The following is a 22,384-nucleotide window of genomic DNA, read 5'->3' as shown; positions in this document are numbered from 1 at the left end:
GAAGCTGGGTGGTTGTGTGGCCCATTGAAGCACCATCACATCAGGAACTGGGGAGCCTTGTTGAGGCTTGGGGAATGACTGGTTTCTACCAATAGCAGAGGCAAAAGGGAAGATCAGGAGCGTTTAAAATTGCATGTTCTTCCCAGCAGAACATGCTCTCTGAGGGGCAGTCCATTGTCACGGTGAAGCTCACGATCCCGGGAGCCAGCTTTTCTAGGACTGAATGCTGGCTCTACCATTAACCACCTATGTGAGCTTAGGCACAGAACTTAGCTTTTCTGTGATTGGTTTTATTGACTGGGAAGGTCAAATGAGATAATGTACACAAAATGCTTAAAGCTGTGTCTGACATTGGCTAAGATACACTACTACTATCTAAAGCTAATTGTGGAATGCCTTACTTCTCATGACGTAGATGGGAAAGAAAACCTACTAGCCACTTGGGAAGAAGCCAGACTAAAGAATGGAAAAAGGGTCACCTGATTCTCATGTCTATAATCTTTTTTGAGTAGTAAAGGGCGTCACCTTTTTTTTAGTCCATTCAGACAGGGTTTATTTCAAATGATCAGGAAATGCTTACATAGCTCCTATCAGGTGCGGAATACTGGTCTATGTGGGTTACAAATATGAACTCATTTAATCTTCTCTGACAACCCTCGCTGTTATTAACATGCCCATTCTACAGATGAGGAACCCCAGCAGTCAGGCTCTGGAGACCTGTGCTACACTGTCGTGGAATGCTGTAGGATGTTGTGGGATGCTGCCCATGTCCCCCTTCAGACAGGACTGTGACTGCCAAGCAAGTGACCTACATAGGCTGGAACCCAGCAACAACCAACGGTGCGGGCCAAACATTCGCTCACCTGCTTGGCTGGTTTAATTTTTCCCCTCATCAGATGGGCATTAGAGAAGTGATGGATTCCTTGCCCAAATTGGGTTTAAAGTGCACAGAAACTGATTTTCTTCTTCGGATTAGAAAGCTGGGAGAGGAGCACCTGGGTGACTCAGTGGGTAAAGCCTCTGCCTTCTGCTCAGGTCATCATCTCAGGGTCCTGGGATCGAGCCCCGCACCTGGCTTTCTGCTCAGCAAGGAGTGTGCTTCCCCCTCTCTCTCTGCCTGCCTCTCTGCCTACTTGTGATCTCTCTCTGTGTTAAATAAATAAATAAAATCTTTAAAAAAATATTTTAAAAAAATAATTTTTTTAAAAAGAAAGATGGGAGAAAGAAAACATGGGGACCATCAGGCCACTGCTCTGCCCCACTTCTCAGCTGAAATCACATCGTGGTGTAGGTCACTCTTAGTTACATTGGCCAAATTATAAACATTGACTGCACCTGACATTTTTTTTTTTCTGGTAGCAAACGTAGAATAAGAATTAAATTTGGTAAACTCCTGCGTAGCCCACAGTGTATTTCATTTTTAATGTATATTACCAGCCTTGGCAAAGTTTCTCCTCTTTCTGGAACTTCTGGAGCTACAAAGATTAAGTTTAATAAGGGTGGTGTTGGGGGATGCCTGGGTGGCTCCGTCATTAAGTGTCTGCCTTTGGCTCAGGTCATGATCCCAGGATCCTGGAACTGAGTCCCACATCAGGCTTCCTGCTCAGTGTGAAGCCTGCTTCTCCCTCCCACTCCCCCTGCTTGAGTTCCCTCTCTCACTGAGTCTCTCTCTATCAAATAAACAAATAAAATCTTTAAAAAAAACAAGTGTGGTATTGATTTGTTAATAAGAAAGGAAGGAGAGGGACTTCCCTAGGCAATTAAAACTCCATGTTGCTTTTGGCTCTTTTGGAGTAACTCTAACCCATAACGGAATTGAAACAAACAGTCTGTGTCTTTGTCTGTATGTTCTTAGCATCTTACACATAGTAGGTGCTCAGCTCGTGCTTGCTCCATTCAATTAAACCTACAGGGTAAAAAGAAATGTGCTAGGTCAAACACTCAACTGGGAAGAAACACACTGAATCTTAAAGCTGAATTTTTTTTTTAAGATTTTATTTATTTGACAGACAGAAATCATAAGAGGCAGGGGGTGGGGGAAGCAGGCTTTCCACTGAGCAGAGAGCCCAATGCGGGGCTCAATCCCAGGACTCTGAAATCATGAAGTGAGCTGAAGGCAGAGGCTTTAACCCACTGAGCCACCCAGGCGCGCCACAGCTAAACTCTTCTTCTTCTTCTTCTTCTTTTTTTTAAGATTTTATTTATTTATTTGTCAGAGAGAGGGAGAGAGAGCACACAGGCAGAGTGGCAGTCAGAGGCAGAGAGAGAAGCAGGCTCTCCGCTGTGAAAGGAGCCCGATGCGGGACTCGATCCCACGATCCTGGGATCGTGACCTGAGCCGAAGGCAGCCACTTAACCGACTGAGCCACCCATGCATCCCATCCCACAGCTGAGCTCTTAACAGCAGTTATTTTTGGGAGGTGAGATTCGAGTGCTCTTTGTTTTCTTCTTTGATATTTTCTTCTTTGATATTTCCCCCCAATCACAGCATATGTCCGGCTGCCTCCATTCTGGTTGCCAAATACAGAAAGAAGACTGAGCTCAGGGTTTCAGACTGACTATGTACATTTTCACTTCATCCCATTTTCAGAACAATATCCGTGCCCCCCACTCTTATCTAAATACTCATTGTTTTTACCCCCTCTTCCCTGGTATGAGAGGGACAGTTGCTGTACTCATCTGGGAGGAGGTCTAGTGGTCAGTTTCTTAAATAAGTTTTCAAGCAATCCTTATTTTCTCAGGCCTTGGCCAATATCCACTTCCAGAGATGTCTAGGGCCTTAATTCTTCAGCCCCATGGGAGTTCCTCAATTAAATTGAGATGCCCATTGGTGACGGATGTGTTCAGTATTTTCAATTCTGCTAAGTCATTTGCCACTTGCCACTTGCTTTCTCCTAAAAATTTCATTGCTATGAGTCTTCTCTTCTTCCTTACGGGTTTATAGTCTTTATTTTAAAAGGTATCTTACTGGGGTACCTGGGTAGCTCAGTGGGTTAAAGTTTCTGCCTTCGGCTGGGGTCATGATCCCAGGGTCCTGGGATCGAGCCCTACATGGGGCTCTCTGCTCAGCAGGGACCCTGCTTCCCTTCCTCACTGTCTGCCTGCCTCTTTGCCAACTTGTGATCTATGTCAAATAAATAAATAAAATCTTTAAAAAAAATAAAAAATAAAAGGCATCTTACTGTTATTTTAGGGGATTTTCAGTGGAGGATACAAATCTGTGTGCTAGAGCTGCCAATATGTATTGTTTTTCTTATTACCCGATTATAAAAGTCACAACATGTACACAAACAACTTCTGGCAAACTGCTTTTGAAGGTGTTCATGACATCTACCCTCAATACGCTGAAAAGCAGGGAGAGGCTGCTTATCACAGTCTAGAACCTTGCTATTCAAAACATGTTATATAGACCAGCATCATTGTCATTACCTGGGAATTTATTTTAAAATGCAAAATCCCGGATTCTGCAACAGACTTCCTAAATCAAAATCCACATTTTAACAAGATGACCAGTTAATTCATAGCCAAATGAAAAGTTGAGACGTAGTGGACCATTACAATAGCCCTTATCATTCCATTCAACAGGTTTTTTTTTTTTAATTTTTTTAAAAGATTTTATTTATTTATTTGACAGAGAGACCCACAGTGAGAGAACACAAGCAAGGGGAGTGGGAGAGGGAGAAGCAGGCTTCCCGCTGAGCAGGGAGCCCGATGGGGGGCTCAATCCCAGGACCCTGGGATCATGCTCTGAGCCAAAGGCAGAGGCTTAATGACTGAGCCACCCAGGCACCCCCATTGAACAGTTTTAGATTGTGTTTGAAAATCAATTGCCCAGGATCTTTTTTTTTTTTTAAGATTTTATTTATTTGACAGAGAGCGATCACAAGTAGGCAGTGAGGCAAGCAGAAAGAGAGAAGGAAGCAGGCTCCCTGCCGAGCAGAGAGCCTGATGCAGAACTCGATCCCAGAACCCTAAGATCATGACCTGAGTGGAAGGCAGAGGCTTAACCCACTGAGCCACCCAGGCGCCCCTGCCCAGGATCTTTTGACTTAAATTCACAGATCTTTAGGGATATGACCTAACGGAAATAATGGTTAGTCACAAAAACTGAATGATGATCTAAAATAGGTCCAGAGACTTCGAGCTCTGACCATAATTATGCCAATTATCAGGGTAAAGACTGTCTAGGTTAATCAAAAAGAATGCCAAACATGGACAGAGTTTACACTAGTGGAAAAAGTGTAAAGGCATATATGTCTTATCCATCTTATTGAGAATCAATTTTTTTTTTAAAAAGGATTGTTTTTTTCCATATCTTTTATAAGAGATGGATAAATAAGTGAAATTGACAAAGATTAGAATAGTCAATCCATCCTTGTCTTTGCCAACACTTTGACTTCTAAGACTTAGCAGGAAGCACCTACTGCCATGTAAATAAATTTGTGTATTCTCTCAAATCCAGGTTCCATCCAGATCCAGGAGGTCAAACCTCAGAAGAGGAGCTCATAGACTGAAATCTGGTCATTCAAGGCAAGGAGGGGAAGGAAGTACGCTCCAGGAAATCTCCCTGAGCTGGAAGAATGCAGCTGTTAGCTCCATACCACTTAGGAATAAAGGATAATAGCTACAAAATGAATGCATTGACCTTAGATGAGCAAAGCTGGCCCCAGTGAGCTAAAGACTAGTAAGATTAGCCGGCTCTCTGGGATAAGGGAGACTGTCAGGTTTGCAAGACAAGTTAATGCTATGTGGGTTAGAACTCATGAGTCAGCTGGCTGAGCTGGATCACTGGCCACCGCAAGTGCAGTCGAGAGTAAAGAACTTGCGTAGAATTGGTTTGGAAAAGGCAAGCAGGGAGAGTATGTGGCTAGAAGTCTCACCGTGCAGTTACGTACGGACATGGTCAGTGCTAGAAGAGTTCTGGGCTGAGCTCTGCAAGAGGGGCTTTTCCTTGAGCCAGCAGAGAGTCCATGAACAGAAAGAGAGCCATGTGATGGCAGAAGCATGCTGAGGTTGGTGCTTCTGGGGAGTGTTGGTCAGAAACCTGACACCAGGGTGCAGCCGGGTAGATGAGGCAAAGGACAGCAGTGGCAGCCCATGGGCAAGGGACGTTGGAGACATGCTGGACCAGGTATGTGGAGATGGGGGAGAGGGGCACAGAACAAAGACCAGAAGGGGTTTCCCTTGGTTCCTGTGAACTCGGTGGTAGCTACTTTAAAGAGCTGCCTGGGGTCAGATCATCAGCTGATGGGCATTTCCACCGGACAAGTTCCAGAGAAGGAGGGAATGCCTTTTGCAGACAGGGTCTCTAACTGGGAAAATGGACATTTGGTCAACAGAGCATTACACGTAATCACCGTGAGCTAGCACCCGAAGCATACCAAAGGTCTTCTGCAGAGTCAAACCTGTTCCAAATGGAATCCTTTTCTCCCTTGGAAAATGGAAAATAAGTTGAGTCCTCGCTTTAACAAAGCAGAGCATAGGGGTGAAGGGGCGTTTTCTTCCAGGGAAGGATCTGGTACCAATCACCCAGCGATGGAGGCAGTCAGCACTAGGACCATGTGTTAAGGCGAGAAAGCGAGAATGTCTTCATTTGTACAAAGGAAGTTTCTGCTTGTCCTCCAAAGCATAAAGTTATTTTGTTATTTTATAGAAGCTCAATATACACAGAAGAATTGAGAGGGGCTGAGCAGGGGCGGAATGCGCTGGTTATGAGCTACGTTCCCTAAGCTTCCACCCTTCTGTGTTGGTTTATATCGCTGTGCCTGGAACTCTGCAAACCAGATTTCTCTTCTGCCAGCTCGCCCTGTTAGGATCTTCTCACAGAGGCTCTATAGGGCATCCAGAAGGCTGGAGGGGTGAGGGATTTCTTCCTTCCTGTTTGCTTTCTGGAATAGTCATTAGCTAAAAAAGAGCTTCGGTAAACCGTGCTAGCTCACGGTGATTATGGCACCCGTTAAAAAAACATCCGTTTTCCCAGTTAGAGACCCTGTCCTCAGAAAGTATTCCCTCCTCTGGAACTTGTCCAGGAGAAATCCCCATCAGCTGATGATGTCAGCGCCAGCCTAGCAACCATTCTTCCTGTGACATCAATACTTGACTTCAGCAGCAATGGTGACTGCAGTTTGTAGCTCTTTCCTACACTCCCCCTAGATGGGCCCGATGATGTCCTTAGAGAAAACCACCGCCAGCCAGCTGACACCTCCTGAGAGGTCCGGGGCTCTGTGCCACTGTAGACCTCCTCAGAGCTGCGACCACACCAGCACCAGCCAGCCAGTGCCCCGTCCACCAGGGTCTGGCTTCCAGCTCCCCGCGCGTCTCTCCTTGGAGCAAAAACTCCACATTATCCCAACGACTTTTTCCTCCCAGCCCTGGGCGAGGCAGTGGCTTGCAGCAGTTTCCGTCCAGGAAAATTGCAGTGTTCCCTTTCATCTTTTCCGTCTCTCAATCATTGGTTAACGATTCCATATGCTAAATTCTCTCTCTTAGAATAACTATGGTTGTTTCTATTTTTTCTACTCAGGTCCTAACTGTTACTTACACCACTGGCTTTTCGGACATCCTCACACACTCTTTTAGGAGATTAAGCCCTCCCCCCAGCTGAAAAATCACTGCTATAATTAGGGTGCTCACATGTCGCAGTGTCCCTGAAACAATACTGGTTCGTGCGTGTTGTCTTAGCATAATTAGTAATAGCGTCCTAAATACAAAGTTCCCTTGGATCGTGGGAGCCACTGTTATTCACAGGAATGTTGGCTATCCCTCAAGTATATTGTGGGGCAAGAAAATAAGAACCACTGCTATAAAGGTATAGTCATCAAAACAGTATGCTACTGACATAAAAACGGACTCATAAACCAATGGAACAGAACTGAGAGTCCAGGAATAATTTCATGTGTGAACAGTCAAATATTTGACAGGGGAGTCAAGAACACTCAATGGGGAGAGGATAATCTCTTCCGTAAGTGGCCTTGGGAAAACTAGATATTCACATGCAAAAGAATGAAATTGGACTCCTGTCTTATGCCAGTCAAAGAAATTAACTTGAAATGCATTAAAGACTTAAATATAAGACCTGAAAACTTAAAAGCTTCTCGACATTCGTCTTGGCCACAATTTCTTGGCTATGACACCAAAAGAAACAAAAGCAAAAACAGGGGGCACCTGGGTGGCTCAGTGGGTTAGGCCTCTGCCTTTGGCTCCGGTCATGGTCTGAGGGTCCTGGGATTGAGCCCTGCGTCGGGCTCTCTGTTCAGCAGGAAGCCTGCTTCCCTCTCTCTCTCTGCCTACTTGTGATCTCTCTCTGTCAAATAAATAAATAAAATCTTTAAAATAAAAAAATAAAAAGCATTTATAAGACACTGCAATACCAGCAGGAGAGGGATAAGTATTCACTGCCAAAGAACTTGGCGGAGAGGTTACACCCAGAGCTGAGCCTCTGTGAGCAGCCCAGACATACTATAAGGCTGTAATGGGCATGAGAAGCTCCTGGTTGGTGAGGAGACTAGCTTGCAAAGATACCTCTGTGCTTTTTCATCTCCAGAAGTAAGTTCAAAGGTTGCTTAGGCAAAAATCAGTTACAGAAAAAAATTATGATGATTATTTTTAAATGTTTGACAGGGCCTGTTTTATAATTGTATTAAAGGAAAAATGAGTTTAAAGTCCACTATAGAAATTACATAATGGAGAGAGCAAACCACCGAAAAAATGAAGGGCAGGAAAAATGTCTCTCAAACACAGCATTTAATGCAAATGGATTAACTCTCATGTACAAAAAGGAAAAGTTAAAAAAAATTTTTTTAAAAAGGAAGAGCTAGGGTATTTTTAAGTGATCCAATTATTTGCTGGCAACAAGATTCACAACTTAGAAAGACACTAACGACAATTAGAAGGTCTAAGATCTATCATGTTGGTATAATTTAGGAAAATCGGGTGTTACTTCATAAATGTTCTGTCTTTGAACAGAATACTACATGCCAAGATCTTTAGGGTTTCATCTGTGATTTCTCCATTATCTACACTGGAATGTTCCTGGACAGAGCTGGGAATCCAACCTTTCAATGTGTCACTTAGAATTGCACAATGAGGTAGCCTTACTCAGCAAACCAAAAACTCGTTCTGTGGGATACTAACGAGAATTTGCAAAATCTCTTCTTAATAAATGTTTATCACATCCTCCCTCCATGTGACTGTATGTTGTCAGTGTGTGGATGTCTTGCTGCCACAGCTCTTCCACTCCCACAGCTCTGGGTGGAGTTGTACTGACTGCTGGCCTAGATACACATGATTATTGGTCTGTGTCTTTGCTGTCTGCCCAGTGTCCTTATACCCTGAATTTCCCAATGAAATCTGCCAATACATTTTCTTTTTGCCTATGCTCTTTGAGTTGGATTTCTGTCACTGGCAAATAAAGAGTCCTGACTAATGTTCCTGGTAAGCCTTGTTCAAGGTCTCTGGCTTTTCTTAAAATGGGTAGAGTAAAATCTTAAAAATTAACATATATTTTTTTCCCTTGGGGAACATATGTATGAATGTGAAATTCCTTTCTTTTTAGTTTTTTTAAAAAAGATTTTACCTATTTATTTGACACAGAAAGAAACAGCTAGAGAGGGAACAGAAGTTGGAGGAGTGGGAATGGGAGAAGCAGGCTTCCTGCTGAGCAGGGAGCCCAGGGCGGTGCTCTATCCCAGGATCCAGGGATCATGACCTGAGCCGAAGGCAGATGCTTAACGTGTAAGCCACCCAGGTGCCCCTATTTATTATTATTATTATTATTTAGAAGGATACACATCAAACTAATAATAGTGGGTTACTTCTGGAGACAGAGTTAGCAGAAAAAGCCTTTGGTTTTTTCCTGCAATGATCCATTTAAAGAAATAAGAATGTAAATGTAGTTGTGACTTTTCAATTAGTAATAAAATAACCATTTTCAAAAGCAAGGTTCATTTTCCCTCTTCTGTACCAGCCCATTCCTGAATCATTCCATCCTAAAAGAAGGTTAAGCCTGCACATTGGGTGGAGATGGTGGCATAGAGCAGGATCCACATAGGCCAGAAAGGAATGTCAGGATCTAAACTGGTTAGAGAGGGAATCCAGGAAGGTAGGCTGCCTGGTGTGAAGTACTGGAGCCCAAAGAGGAATGTGAAGGGAATACACACGTAAGAGGGGACACAGAGAAACATGTTATATAGAAGGAGTTTGCTCAAATAAGTAAGTCTACTAAGGGAAACGAAAATAAGAGTTCTCCCTGAGAAGGGAGTAGGAAATATGGAAAAGGAGGAAACTAGAAGGAACTCTGAGACATTGGACTATAACTGAAGGTATCTGAGTGAAGTCAAGTTTTCCTATAGTGATAGGTGATAGATGATGATGATAGATAGATAGATGGATGATAGGGATTTTCAAATGAGTATTGTGTGTGTGTGTGTGTGTGTGTGTGTGTGTGTGTGTACATATGCCTCTGTTCCCTAACTATCTCCCCGAGAGATCCTGGGAGCAGCAACATCCCAATAACCATGAAACACCTAGCACCCAGATCCTGGCTCTAAATACCGTTCACCAAAAAGAAACAAGTTACTGATTTCAGGGCTGATGCTGGGAAGTACAAGATAAGCCTGGAATACATTTTTGTGCCAGAAAGTAAGGAAGTGCTCAAAGAATGACGAAGACATGACAATTGGGCACTGAAAGTGGTCTGAAGGGAGTGGGGCTCACTGGTTAAACAGGTGATAAAATTGAGCATCAAAATAAATATTGGGGGGCCTGGATGGCTCAGTGGGTTAAAGCCTCTGCCTACGGCTCGGGTCATGATCCCAGGGTCCTGGGATCGAGCCCCGCATCGGGCTCTCTGCTCAGCGGGGAGCCTGCTTCCTCCTTTCTCTGTCTGCCTCTCTGCCTACTTGTGGTCTCTGTCTGTCAAATAAATAAATAAAATATTTTTTTTAAAAAATAATAAAATAATAAAATAAATAAATATTAAAGTTAATAGAAAAGAACCAATGGAATAAAATAGGAAACCACAGGGCACCTGGCTGCCCTAAAAGAAAAACAAATGGTTAACTTGCAGAAATCACAATCCTGCAACACAGGAGTCTCCCTCGGTTTACAAAGGTCCTACTGATTTGTAACAAAAAACTATCTTATTAATAGCCCAACTTCCAGAGCAAAGTAACTCAGTTCCCTCAAGCCCTAACATCATCCTCTGCTCCATAAAACTGAAGGAGGCTGAGGGAAAGGAAATGGAAATGAAGTTAAATTTCTTCTAAACCTAAAACTCACTGACAAGGATGTTTGATAGGAGGAATGTGACATTCCACCAGGAAACTCCCAATTGTCTTCATGTTAGTACCTCATAAGAGAGAAAGATAGCCTTGGCTTCATAATAACCAGGCCTCCAATATCCTGACAGTCTTCTTCACTGTGACAGCCCTTCTTAACATCCCTTTAGTCCTCACCCACCCAACTCCTATGTATATAACCAGCCGCTCCTCAGGATATCAGGGCAGCATCTCCTCCTACCCACAGGTCCTGTCCATATGCTTTGAAGTTGTAGAAGGTTTGTGAAGGGAAATCAGTCAGGAACCCAATGAAAACTGGGCCATGTTGCTTAACCGACTTACTGAGGCACTGACTCAATACACTCACCGAGACATGGCCTCTCTGGCAGGGGTGACTGTTTTAGTTACGCACTTCATTTCTCAATCGGCCGCCAATTCGGAAAAAATGTTAAAAAGCAGAGGAGGACCCTCAAACTCCCATTTCTGATCTGGTGAAAATGGCATTGAAAGTCTAACTCCCTAGAGGAGGCAGCAGAACTTAAGCACCAAGCCAGACTCCAACAGAAGGACCAAATGCAGACCCAAGCCCTGGTAGCAACCCTGAGGCCAGCAGGTTCTGGGGGTCAACAAAAGGGAGCACCTAACTGCATCCCTCCAGGGGCCTGTTTCAAGTGCGGAGCCAAGGGACACTCGGTCCGTCAATGCCCCAATCCAAAAGCACCTACTAGGCCGTGCCCTCAATGCCGCATGATGGGCCACTGGAAATCGGACTGCCCCAGCCTCAGGGCATTCCTGGCGCCTCCACGTGGGGGAGACCCTGAGATGTAAGTCCTGCCTTCCAACTTCTGGGATTGGAGGATGACTGACGGAGCCCAGACTCAGACACCCCTCTCACCCATGCCGAGCCCAGGGTCATACTCCAGGGAGCTGGTAAATCCATTTCCTTTCTGTTGGACACGGGGCCTACCTATTCCATCTTGCCTTCCTACTCCGATCCTACTCATCCCTCACCAGTTGCAGTTATGGGAATTGATGGTACTTCCTCCACTCCAAAGGCCACCCCACCCCTTATGTGCATGCAGCCTGGATGGGTTCCCCTTCTCACATTCCTTCCTCATCATCCCTTCCTGCCCTGTTCCCCTACAAGGCAGGGACATCCTTCACAAACTTCAGGCCACCATTTGTCTCTCTCCCTCTCCTTCAACTTCTGCTCACCTGGTCCTCCCTCTACTCCCCTGTGACTCGTCCTCTATCCCGAACTCTCACCCGTCCGTGGACCCACAGGTATGGGACATTTCCAGACCTATAGTAGCAACTCACTGGCGAGGACTTAAGCCCATCATCGACCGCCTCCGGCAGCAGGGTCTCCTTATCCCCATTAACTCTCCAAGCAACTAGATGTCACCACCCAGGGATGGCAGCCCTGCCTCGGGGCCCTAGCAGCAGCCACTTCTCTTACAAAGCAGGCCCTCAAACTTACCTTAGGACAGCCCCTCATGGTCTTCTCCCTCCACCAACTGATGGACTTAGTCAGCCACAAATCCTTGGCACAACTCACTCCTTCCGTCTCCAACTCTACCACCTGCTGTTCACAGAAAACCCTCGGTCACACTCTCTGTCTTCCCTCGCCTAACTCCCGCCACTCTCTTGCTGACACCTTCATCTACCCCCACTTCTTCCCACTCCTACTTTCAACTCCTGGAAGAACTCTCTCCCTCCCATCCAGGACTTTCAGACCGGCCGCTGCCTGACCCCGAACACACTCTGTTCATGGATGGGAGCTCCCTCATAGCGCCAGATGAACGGCGACACGCGGCCTAGGCAGTGATCACCCTGGATGCTGTCATAAAAGCGGTCCTCCTTCCCACTGGGACTACTTCTCAAAAGGCAAAACTCGTGGCTTTCACCAGGGCCCTTCACTTATCTGAGGGCCAACGGGTCACTATTTATACTGACTCCAAATATGCTTTCCTCATTACCCACACTCACTCTGTCCTCTGGTGAGAAAGGGGATTTCTCATGACCAAGGGAACCCCTATAGTCAATGGGCCTCTCACTGCCAAACTCCTCAAGGCTCTCAATTACCTTAACAAGGTGGCTATTGTCCACTGCCATGGCCATCGGGCCTCCAAGGACCTCATCTCTTTGGGGAACAACAAGGCGACTCTAATGCCCTCCCGAACAGCCTAACCCAAACCCTCATTACTGACATTCACCAGTCCCTCCACATTGGTCTAAAGGCCCTATACCAATTTCTCCAACCTCTCTTTCACCACCCCTGTCTCCAAAAAAAAAAAAAAAAAAACCATTAAGGAGGTACACCAGGCCTGCAAAATCTGTTCTGCGGTCAAGGCCCAGGGCAACCTCTGCAGATGGGGACCCACCCACCAGCTCCTTGAGCATCAGCCAGGCAAGGACTGGCAACTTGATTTCACTCACATGCCTCCACACAAAACCTTCAGATACCTGCTAACTCTCGTGGACACCTTCATGGATCAAAGGTGGACCAAAGCATTTCCCACTGCTAGGGAAGCAGCAGACATGGTCGCCATGGTTCCCACTGGGCACATCATCCCGAGATTTGGACTCCCTCAAACTCTACAATCGGACAACAGACCAGCCTTCATCTCCAGCATCACGCAACAGACCTCCGAGAGCCTCAACATCACCTGGAAACTCCATATCCCCTATCACCCCCAATCCCCGGGTAAGGTCAAGAGGGCCAACGGCCTCCTCAAGGAACAACTCACCAAACTCACTCTTGAAACCCGCCTCTCTTGGCCAACCCTTCTCCGACTAACACTCACCCACCTTAGCGCCTCTCCTCTCGGCCTGTCAGGACTCAGCCCCTTTGAACTCCTCCTGTACGGCAGGCCCTTCCTACTCAATCACAGCCTGCCTACCTCTCCTCCACCCCTCCTATCTTATCTGCCCTATCTGAACCTCTTACAAGCCCTCCTAAGGGCTTGTGCATATGCAACCATCCCCACTCCCGACAGCCCAGATGGAGACCTCCCCCAGGCCATAAATCCCAGGGACCAAGTTCTCCTACGAGAACTTCACCCAAAGTCCTTACCGCCCAGGTGGACCAGCCCCCATACTGTTATTCTCACAACTCCCACAGCGGCAAAACTCCTAGGACACCACCTGTGGGTACACATCTCCAATTTAAAACCAGCCCCACCACAGGATGGCTGGACTTCCCAAACCCTGGGGACTATACGGTTGTGGATTTCCCTCACTTCTTCTCCTCACTCTCCCCTTCCTCCTAACCCTCCCTAGCCACTCGTCCATCACACCCGGGTTCAGGTGGCACTTCTTCCTAGTGGAAATTTGGACCCATGGGGACACCACACGGTCTAGTCAGCTGGTCACCACAGATTACCAGCCCGGATGGTGCCAGCCCTAGCGGAAATGGCCGTCCTCTCCACCCCCGTGACAGAAAAGGGCTGTGTTTCTTCCTCTGGTTATTGGGGTCTCATTGGCGTCTTCCCTAGTGGCCACCTGGCTGGGCACCGGGGCCCTAGCTCCCTCCATAGACGCTACCTGAGATTTATCCAAACAGCTCCAAATAGCTGTGGAGGCCTCAGCTAAGTCCTTGACATCCCTACAATGACAGATTACCTCAGTGGTCCAGGTAGCCCTACAGAACCAACGAGCCCTGGACCTGCTCACCGCAGACAAGGGAGAAACCTATGTATTCCTCAATGAAAAATGCTGCTATTATATCAACAAATCCAGTATAGTCGAAACCAATATCGATGCCCTGGCAAAAATCCATGACTCCCTCCATGGCCAGCACCGCCCTGAAACACCCCCCTCTCAATGGTGGCTCTCCCCCTTAACAACCCGGCTCCTCCTGATCCTAAGTCCTCTCATTCTCCTTTGCCTGTCATTACTAATCGCCTCTTGCGTTCTTCACGTCATTCAGGGTAGCATCCATGAGGTTTCCAGGGTCACTGTCAACCAACTCCTGCATCCCTATACCTGCCTACCCACATCCGAAGGACCCTATAACGATGCCCCTTCACCAGCAGGAAGTAACCACATCTGAATCGCTGCCCCTATTACACCAGAAAGGTCGGAATGTTGGGTCAGCGGCTCTGGGAACGCAGGAGAAACAATAGAAATGACCGCCGGGCTGCAATCTTCCAGGCCACCCCCCCTTCCTAACCTTTGACCCTCCCGCCATAAGGATGTATGCCCAGGTCACATCTCCACAAATAACCCGATACCTATGCAAGAAACCAGAACATCAGGACTCCCCCAACCCTCCAATCCCCAAATACCATACCTTATATGGCTGTGAACCTATTCCCTGTCTTAACCCAGATAAAAGACCCACTTGCCCCCCTCCTGGTGCGACTTCCCCGACTCTCCTCTCCAGAATCATAGAACCTCGCCCAAGGGTGCCCACCTCCTCCCAGCACTACTTTCCTGGCTCCCCTTTTCCTGAGCCCTGAAACTTGGCTGGAGAGCGCCTTTAATAAATCTTGCCTTGTGCCTACCTTGCCTGGTGTCGTGTTTATCTTGCCTGTAAAACCTTACACATAACATATCCAAACTGAGGTGCGTTCTACAGCAGAAATGGTTTGGAATCTTCAAAAGTGTTCAGGTCATGGAAATCAAGGAAAGACCGAGGAACTGTTTCAGATGGGAGTCTAAGATTACATGGTGGTAATGCAACGATGTTAATTTCCTGATCCTGATGGCTTATGTAGAATGATGTTCTTGGTACAAAATACAACTAAAGTATTCCAGGATGATGAGGCATCATGTTAGCAATTTACTCACAAATAACTCAGGAAAAAAATAGTTTTTTATACAGTGTTTGGAGGTTTTCTGTATGTTTGAGATATTAAAAAAAAAACACACAAGGTACATAACAGAATGTACCACAAAACAATATTTATATTATCAAAGAAATTAGTAACACTGACTGTTTCTAGGGAAGAGAACTAGCAGACGGTTCTGAGGGGAAAACTTATCATTGTACATTTCTTTTATTGAATTCTTCTTTTTTTTTTTTAAACCATGTGCATGTATTTTCTGTGAAGTTTTTAAAATTAAAATTTAAAAATTAATCAATAATAAAAACACGGGGTGGGGTGCGGGGGTGTGTGACCAGAAATTCCATTTCTAGGTGTGTACTTTTTTAAGTAATCGCTATGCCCAACATGGGGCTTGAACTCATAACCTGGAGATCAAGAGTTGCATGTTCTACCAACTGAGCCAATCAGACAGCCCTTTTTAAAAATTAAATTATTTTTCATTTCTAGGTATGTACTAGAGAATCATTTGCGCATATCCACAATGAGGCTTATAGAAGGATATTCACTCTAGTATTGTTTATAATAATGGAAAATAGGAAACAAGTTCCATTGACCTAAAAAAATTGCAAGTTAATTTAATGACAAACTATGCAGAAGTTAAAAAAGGCACAGTGGATCTACATGTATTAATATAGGTAGAATGATAAAGCTATATTGTTGAATAAAAGTGTCATGCTGCAGAATATGAACCACATGATACAATTGATGTTTAAAAAATCAACATATTCAGAGTGTATGTATTTGTGAATGTGTATATAAATAAAGAGCAAAGTTTTGACAGTAATGGTGTTTGTCTGACAAAAGAATGGCCAAGGGGCCTTGCTTTAGCCTTGTTACTTACTGCCAAATTGTTTTACAGAAATAGCAAGTCAACCTATTATCACAACAGTGTAATCCTGAAAACTGGGCAAAGAAGGACAGAGGCCTGCCTGGTAGGAGGAAGGGAAGAAATTAGTGGAAAAAGTACAAAACCATCTGTATAAGAAAGACCTTGGGGTGGAGAGTGGGAATAAGGAATGAGAGGGGATGTAGGAGGTGATTTGAAATAGCAGATTGGAAGATAGAAGTATCAATGAGAGAGGAGAAAACTGATCAGTCAGGGTCATTGAGGAGCCTGAAAAGTTGGGCTCTGTGTCCAGGGATAGATGAGAGAGCCTGTTCCCTTTTTCCGTGGAAAGCCAGTAAGTGTGAGGAGCTGCTAACAAGTCGGTGGGATACAGAGAGGGAAACTGAGAGATCCGGACAAATGGCTCTGATTCCTCAGTGAATTAGAAGACAAAATTGTCTCCTGAAAAAGAAGAGAAATGGTGGGAGTTGAGAAGAAGGCAGGAGAGTGAACACGTGAGACATGTGTTTGGGAATGTGATAGGAGCCTAACTAGGGACATGGAGTAATATTGTACAGCTGAGGTCCCAACCATGAACTTCTAGTGACATTGACCCCCACATACAATAGTCCTCTGTCAGAGCTCAGCAGTCAGGATTATAGGAGAGATGAGGGCTACTGGGTTAAATTGGAATTGAGGTTTTCCTTGGAAAGTAACTCCAGGATGTGAAAGATTTTTGCTGGAGGATTTTCAGAATGATACAGCCTTTTGGTATGGGAAAGGGCCATTCAACTGGTCAGGGAAGGGCTAGGAGAAAACTAAGGGCCCATTCAGGTTAAGGTCTTTAATTAATTGCCAGTGAATCAGAGATAGACTGGTATAATTAAACTCAACGGGCAGTATAAATTAGTACAATCCTTTTAAGAAAATATTTTGAGAACACCCATCAAGATCTTTTATGTTTTACCATTTGTATTAGCATTTTTACCTTCTGTTATTCAAACTTTGAAAGTATACAGATGGACAAAATATACAATTGCAGAAAGTGTTCATTAAACCATTATGTATTTACTAAATGGTCTACAGTACTTTAAAAAATATATTTATGTAGGGGCACCTGGGTGGCTCAGTCCATTGCGCACTGGACTCTTGATTTCGGCTCAGGTCGTGATCTCAGGGTTGTAAAATCTGTACCTGCACTGGGATCTTGTGGGGCATGGAGCCTGCTTAAGATTCTCTCTCTTCCTCTCCCTCTGCCCACCTTCCCACCAAGTGTATAAGCATGTGCTCTCTCTCTCTAAATAAAAACAAAAACCAAAAAATTATTAATAGATTATTACACAGCTATTAAATTCATGGCATGAAAAATAGCTATTAAAATAGGAAATTGCTTTTGTTAACAGAAAAACAGCAGGTTATAGAACTGTGTATTCAGTATGAGTTCAACTCATAAACATAAGCATTATAAGGAAATCTAGAAAGAATATACCAAAATTTAAATTATAATTATCTCAGGGCACCTGGCTAGCTCAGTCAGTAGAGCATGCAATGCTCAATCTCGGGGTTGTGAGTCAAGCCCCTTGGTGAGTGTAGATTACTTAAAATTTAAAAAAAAAAAAAAAACAGTAAATAAATAAAATACATCCCAACATTTTTTAAAAATAAAAAATCATAATTACCTTTTGCTAATAGGATTGCAGATTATTTTCATCATATTTTGTATTTTTGGTAATGCACATAGAAAATCTCATACATACTTTATAATATAAGATATACTTTCATTTTAATTTTAAGATTTTATTTTATTTATTTGTCAGACAGAGAGTGAGAGAGAGAGAGAGAACAAGCAGGGGGAGTAGCAGACAGAGGGAGAAGCAGACTCCCCAAAGAGCCTGATGTGGGACTCGATCCCAGGACCCTGGGAACATGACCTGAGCCAAAGGAAGATGTTTAACCAGCTGAACAACCCAGGCATTTCAAGATACACTTCATTTTAAAATAAAACAATTTCAACTTTTCACTTAAAAAAAAAAATACAACTAGTTCTGCTATTAACACTTGTTCTGAAAATGTTAATTTATTCCAATGAGATTAATATGTTGTGGGATAATTAGAACAAAATCCAAATTTCTCATTTGCTAATACACAACGTCCTGTGCCAGAAACAGCAAGTGAGCACTGAAGCTGCGTCCAGCTGAGCCCAGCCATGTAGGAATACCAATGCCCACAGGCACAAAAACAGCAGTCGTGAACACCTTTCCAAAAATCTAAGAGAAAGCATTATCTATTAAGAACTGCCGAAACGGCTCCTCTGTGTGGCTGGTTTAGTGGGTACAGACACCACACGACTTCCATCCAACTGCCAGACAAAACCAAAAATGCAGAGGAGAGGGGCGCCTGGGTGGCTCAGTGGCTTGGGCCTCTGCCTTCAGTTCAGGTCATGATCTCAGGGTCCTGGGATCGAGCCCCGAATTGGCCTCCCCTCCACCCCCACCTGGGGCTCTGCCTACTTGTGATCTCTTTTCTGAAAAATAAATAAAATCTTTAAAAATAAAATAAATAAAATAAAATCAAGCTTCACTGAAGCTTAATGCAGCCATTAAAAAAAAAAAATGCAGAGGAGAAAGCCACAAAAGGATTTCCGGCAGTGATGCAGAAGCTAACGGAAGACCAAGTTTATACATTGGATCAGAAGTTCAATTCCTATGAAACAGCTATTTATTAGAAATGCACGCCTCAAAGAGCCTACATGCCAAGGTCAGAAAATCATGTCTCAGGATTTAAGTCTAGGAAAGATGGCTTAACCATATCGTTTAACCTCCGGGCCCAACCAAGGGGCATGAGCCACACTGCTCCATATCTGGTGTTAGAACTTTCCATCATATTTCAGATAATCCTCCTTCTATCACTTACCATACCTCACAATCCCCGATTCTTCTACAGCAAACTTCAGATCTTTCTCAAGGTGAGGTGCCCTATTGATTGGAGTGTTTATGTATTCTTAACCATTCCACATGTGTTAAACTGTGTTAGTGTTTTCATTAGATTCCTCTTTTTAAGAAGTGTGTTCTAAAAAAGATTTTCAGTGTTGTCCCTAAACCCATTTCCCAATAGCCCTGTGGATTACACCACAGACTTCTGCATAGTACAGCAATTTTTAAGGAGCATGTATTGAGTTACTGCAGAACTGAACATACCTGGATGGGAAGACACGCAGTTATCATCCTGCCAAAGTGAACACACAAAGATAATGCAATCCCACTCACAATTCAAATTTATTTCGGATCTTGATAAATTGGTAAGAAAGTTAATCTATAAGGCTTTCTCAGCCTTGCCACAATTGACATTTGGAGCCAGATAATTCTTTGTTGTAGGAGGCTGTCCTGTACGTTATAGGATTTTTACAGCACCGGTGGCCTCTACCGACCAAATATCAGGAGCCATCCCCTCTCCTTTGTGACAACCCAAAATGCCCCGGACGGTGCCAAAAATCCTTCGGTGGACAAAATTACCTCCTTAAGAACTACTGGTTGATTGATATCTTGAGTGATTGATGGGTGAGACTATTTATTTATTTTAGTTAACTTTAATTAATTAACATATTGTGTGTTATTAGTTTCAGAGGTAGATATCAGTTGTATATAAAACCCAATGAAGAACTACTGATTTAAAGGAACAAATTTGAAGGCCTTGATAGCTCAGCCTGTTGAATATCCAACTCTTGATTCCAGCTCAGGTCATGGTCATGGGATCGAGCTCTGTGTCCAGCTCCATGCTCAGCCTGGAGTCTGCTTGTCCCTCTCCCTCTGCTTCTCCCCTCCTACCTCATAAAAAAAAAAAAAAGATTTTTAAAAAATAAAAATACATGAAATTAAAGCACAGATTTGGCAAGAAGGAAAGGGGGAGGATTGCCTTATTAAATCAAAACTGTAAGACTACGGGGGCACGTCGGTGGCCCAGTCAATGGAGCATCTGCCTTTGGCTCAGATCACGCTCCCAGGGATCATGGGATAGAGTCCTGCATCCAGCTCCCTGCCCAGCCAGGAGTCTGCTTCGCTCTCTGCCCTTTACCCTGCTTGTGTGCTCTCTTGCTCTCTCTCAAATAAATAAATAAAATCCTTAAAAAAAGAAACCACTCAGGTGCAAATGCATGCTAACTTTTATGAAAAAACAAGAGATGACTCACAGGGTGGGCTGCAGGGTCCAGAGCGTGGTACCAAGACCACAGAGTATGAAGAGCTCAGAGGATTTTTTACGGGCCTTGAAACCTAAGGGAGTTTGCCTGTCTGCATTTCAAAACGACTTTGTCCTGGTGACCCCCCGGCCTTTTTTAAAAGATTATTTATTTATTTATTTGACAGACAGAGATCACAAGTAGGCAGAGAAGCAGTCAGAGAGAGAGAGAGGAGGAAGCAGGCTTCCCGCCAAGGAGAGAGCCCGATGCAGGAGCCCAATAAGGGGCTCGATTCTAGGACCCTGGGATCATGACCTGAGCTGAAGGCAGAGGCTTAACCCACTGAGCCACCCTGGCCCTCCCTGGAGGCCCGCTTTTAACCTTCCACTTTCTCTCTCTTGGGAGTCAGAATTTCTGTAACTTTACCTTATGCCTGTACCATCATTCACTATGCATTGGGAACAGATAACTTCTTTAACTGCCCAAGTCCACAGACAGAGAAGAATTGTGACCAGTCATCTCATCCATACCTGATTCCATGAGATAAAAATGTCACGAGATTTGGGATTTTGGAGCTGCCAAAATTTAGATGCGATCTTGTGCCTTTTTTTTTTTTTTAAGATTTTCTTTATTTATTTGAGAGAGTGAGAGAGAGCATGAGAGGAGAGAAGGTCAGAGGGAGAAGCAGACTCCCTGTGGAGCTGGAGCCCAATGCAGGACTCGACCCTGGGATCATGAAATCACTCAATCCTGGGATCATGACCTGAACCTGAAGGCAGTCGCTTAACCAACTGAGCCACCCAGGCACCTGATTTTGTGCTTTTCAACAGAGACTGTGACGGGATGCTACTTTGGAGACCTTGGGATGGGGTTGCATGAGTCTAGCCTGTGGGATGGACACAAAACCACAGTGATGGAAAACAAATCAGCGCTTGCCCCTGGTGTGGGTGGGTGAAGGTGTGACGCTAAAGGGAGTTTTGCGTGTGATGGAACTGCTCTATTTCCTGACTGTAGTGGTTTATTTTGTATCCTGATCTGTAGGATACGAGAATCTGCTCATGTGTTAAAATCCATGGAGCTGTATACCAACAAAAAATTATACTAAATGGTAATTTAAATCATTAAAAAAGAGAAAAGAAACAGAAGGACTAGAGAGCTCCATTAATTCCATTTATGAAGTCCTATTATCTGTGAGAAATAAATATTGGAATCATCTAGAGAAAGGAAAGCTAGAATTGGGTCCCAGCCTCTTATTCTTTGCTTGCTTTTTGCAGTTAATTTCTGTCTATTCAATCTGAGCTCTCCAAGGGCAAACTTACTCTCGCCTTTTCCTATGGTCCCAGGTCCATGGTATCTGGGCTTATCAGTTGATAGAGCATATCTCCTTTGGTAATGCAAAGTCCTCAAGGAAAAGGTCATAGGAAGGCAACCGGAGCCCAGTGGCTCTTCTCGGATTGCTGGCTTTGGCCATCCACTGGACAGGGAGAAGGAACAGGGCAGTGAATGGGTTTTGCCCACTAGGAGGAAGTGTGGAATGAAGCAAGAAAACTGTTGGTTATGTGTGTGTTTAAGATTTTATGTATTTATTCATTTATTTAAGAGAGAGAGAGAGCCAGAGCCATGGGAAAGAGAGCATGGGGTGGGAGGCAGGGAAGCAGACTTCCCATTGAGCAGAGAGCAAAGGTCAGGGGATCAAGACTTGAAGCAGACCCTCAACTGACTGAGCCACACAGGCGCCCCCTATTGGTTGGTTTTACAGAAAGGCGGGAGTTCAGGGTCCTGATTTTAGATAATTGAGTTAACTTCCTTATGGCTCAGATTCCTCCTCAGAGATAACATCTGGTTTGTTTACCCTAGGGTGGTTGTCAGAAGGAGGTGGAATATTTGCCAGAAAGCTAGTGATACAGACTTCTCTCACTCTTGGGGTACTTAACTTGGTTGGAATAATCACCAGGGCATCATTCCCTGTCCCATTACAGCTTCTAGCACAAGCAGTTTTAAATCTCTTGAGAGAAGGATCGATGTCTCCGAGACACTTACACACGATTATTTCCACACACGCTCTCCTGAGGGGCCAGTGACATCGCACGGAGATGCAGCCTGCATTCCCTGGGTCCTGTCCACCAACACAACCCCGGCACCGTCCCTCATCCTCTTCCTCTGGAGATAAGGTTTTCTTATTGGGGAGCACCTCTGTGTGGCAGCCAGCCAGGCAAGGGCACAAACACACACTCTCACACACACACACAGCTCTAAGGAGTGAGGATAAAGGTCA

General features: G+C 44.6%; 1 long non-coding RNA gene across 4 annotated transcripts in view; it reads left to right on the top strand.

Annotated features, from left to right (window-relative positions):
• Positions 1-13,384, top strand: part of LOC309869488 — a 30,354-nt gene extending 16,970 nt beyond the window's left edge. For 3 of the 4 annotated variants that reach the window (XR_014314203.1, XR_014314204.1, XR_014314206.1), the window contains 2 exons: positions 4,463-5,131; positions 12,004-13,384. This is a non-coding gene — a long non-coding RNA (uncharacterized lncRNA). Of the gene's footprint in view, positions 1-685; positions 841-4,462; positions 5,132-12,003 lie in introns of all 4 variants that reach the window. The other variant, XR_014314205.1, reaches the window with a different exon arrangement.
• Positions 13,385-22,384: the final 9,000 nt, after the last annotated feature.

Source organism: Mustela nivalis, assembly GCF_964662115.1.
Source record: "Mustela nivalis genome assembly, chromosome: 7".
NCBI lineage: Eukaryota > Metazoa > Chordata > Mammalia > Carnivora > Mustelidae > Mustela > Mustela nivalis.
Note: the sequence above shows the minus strand (reverse complement) of the source record. Positions and strands in the feature narration are given on the sequence as shown.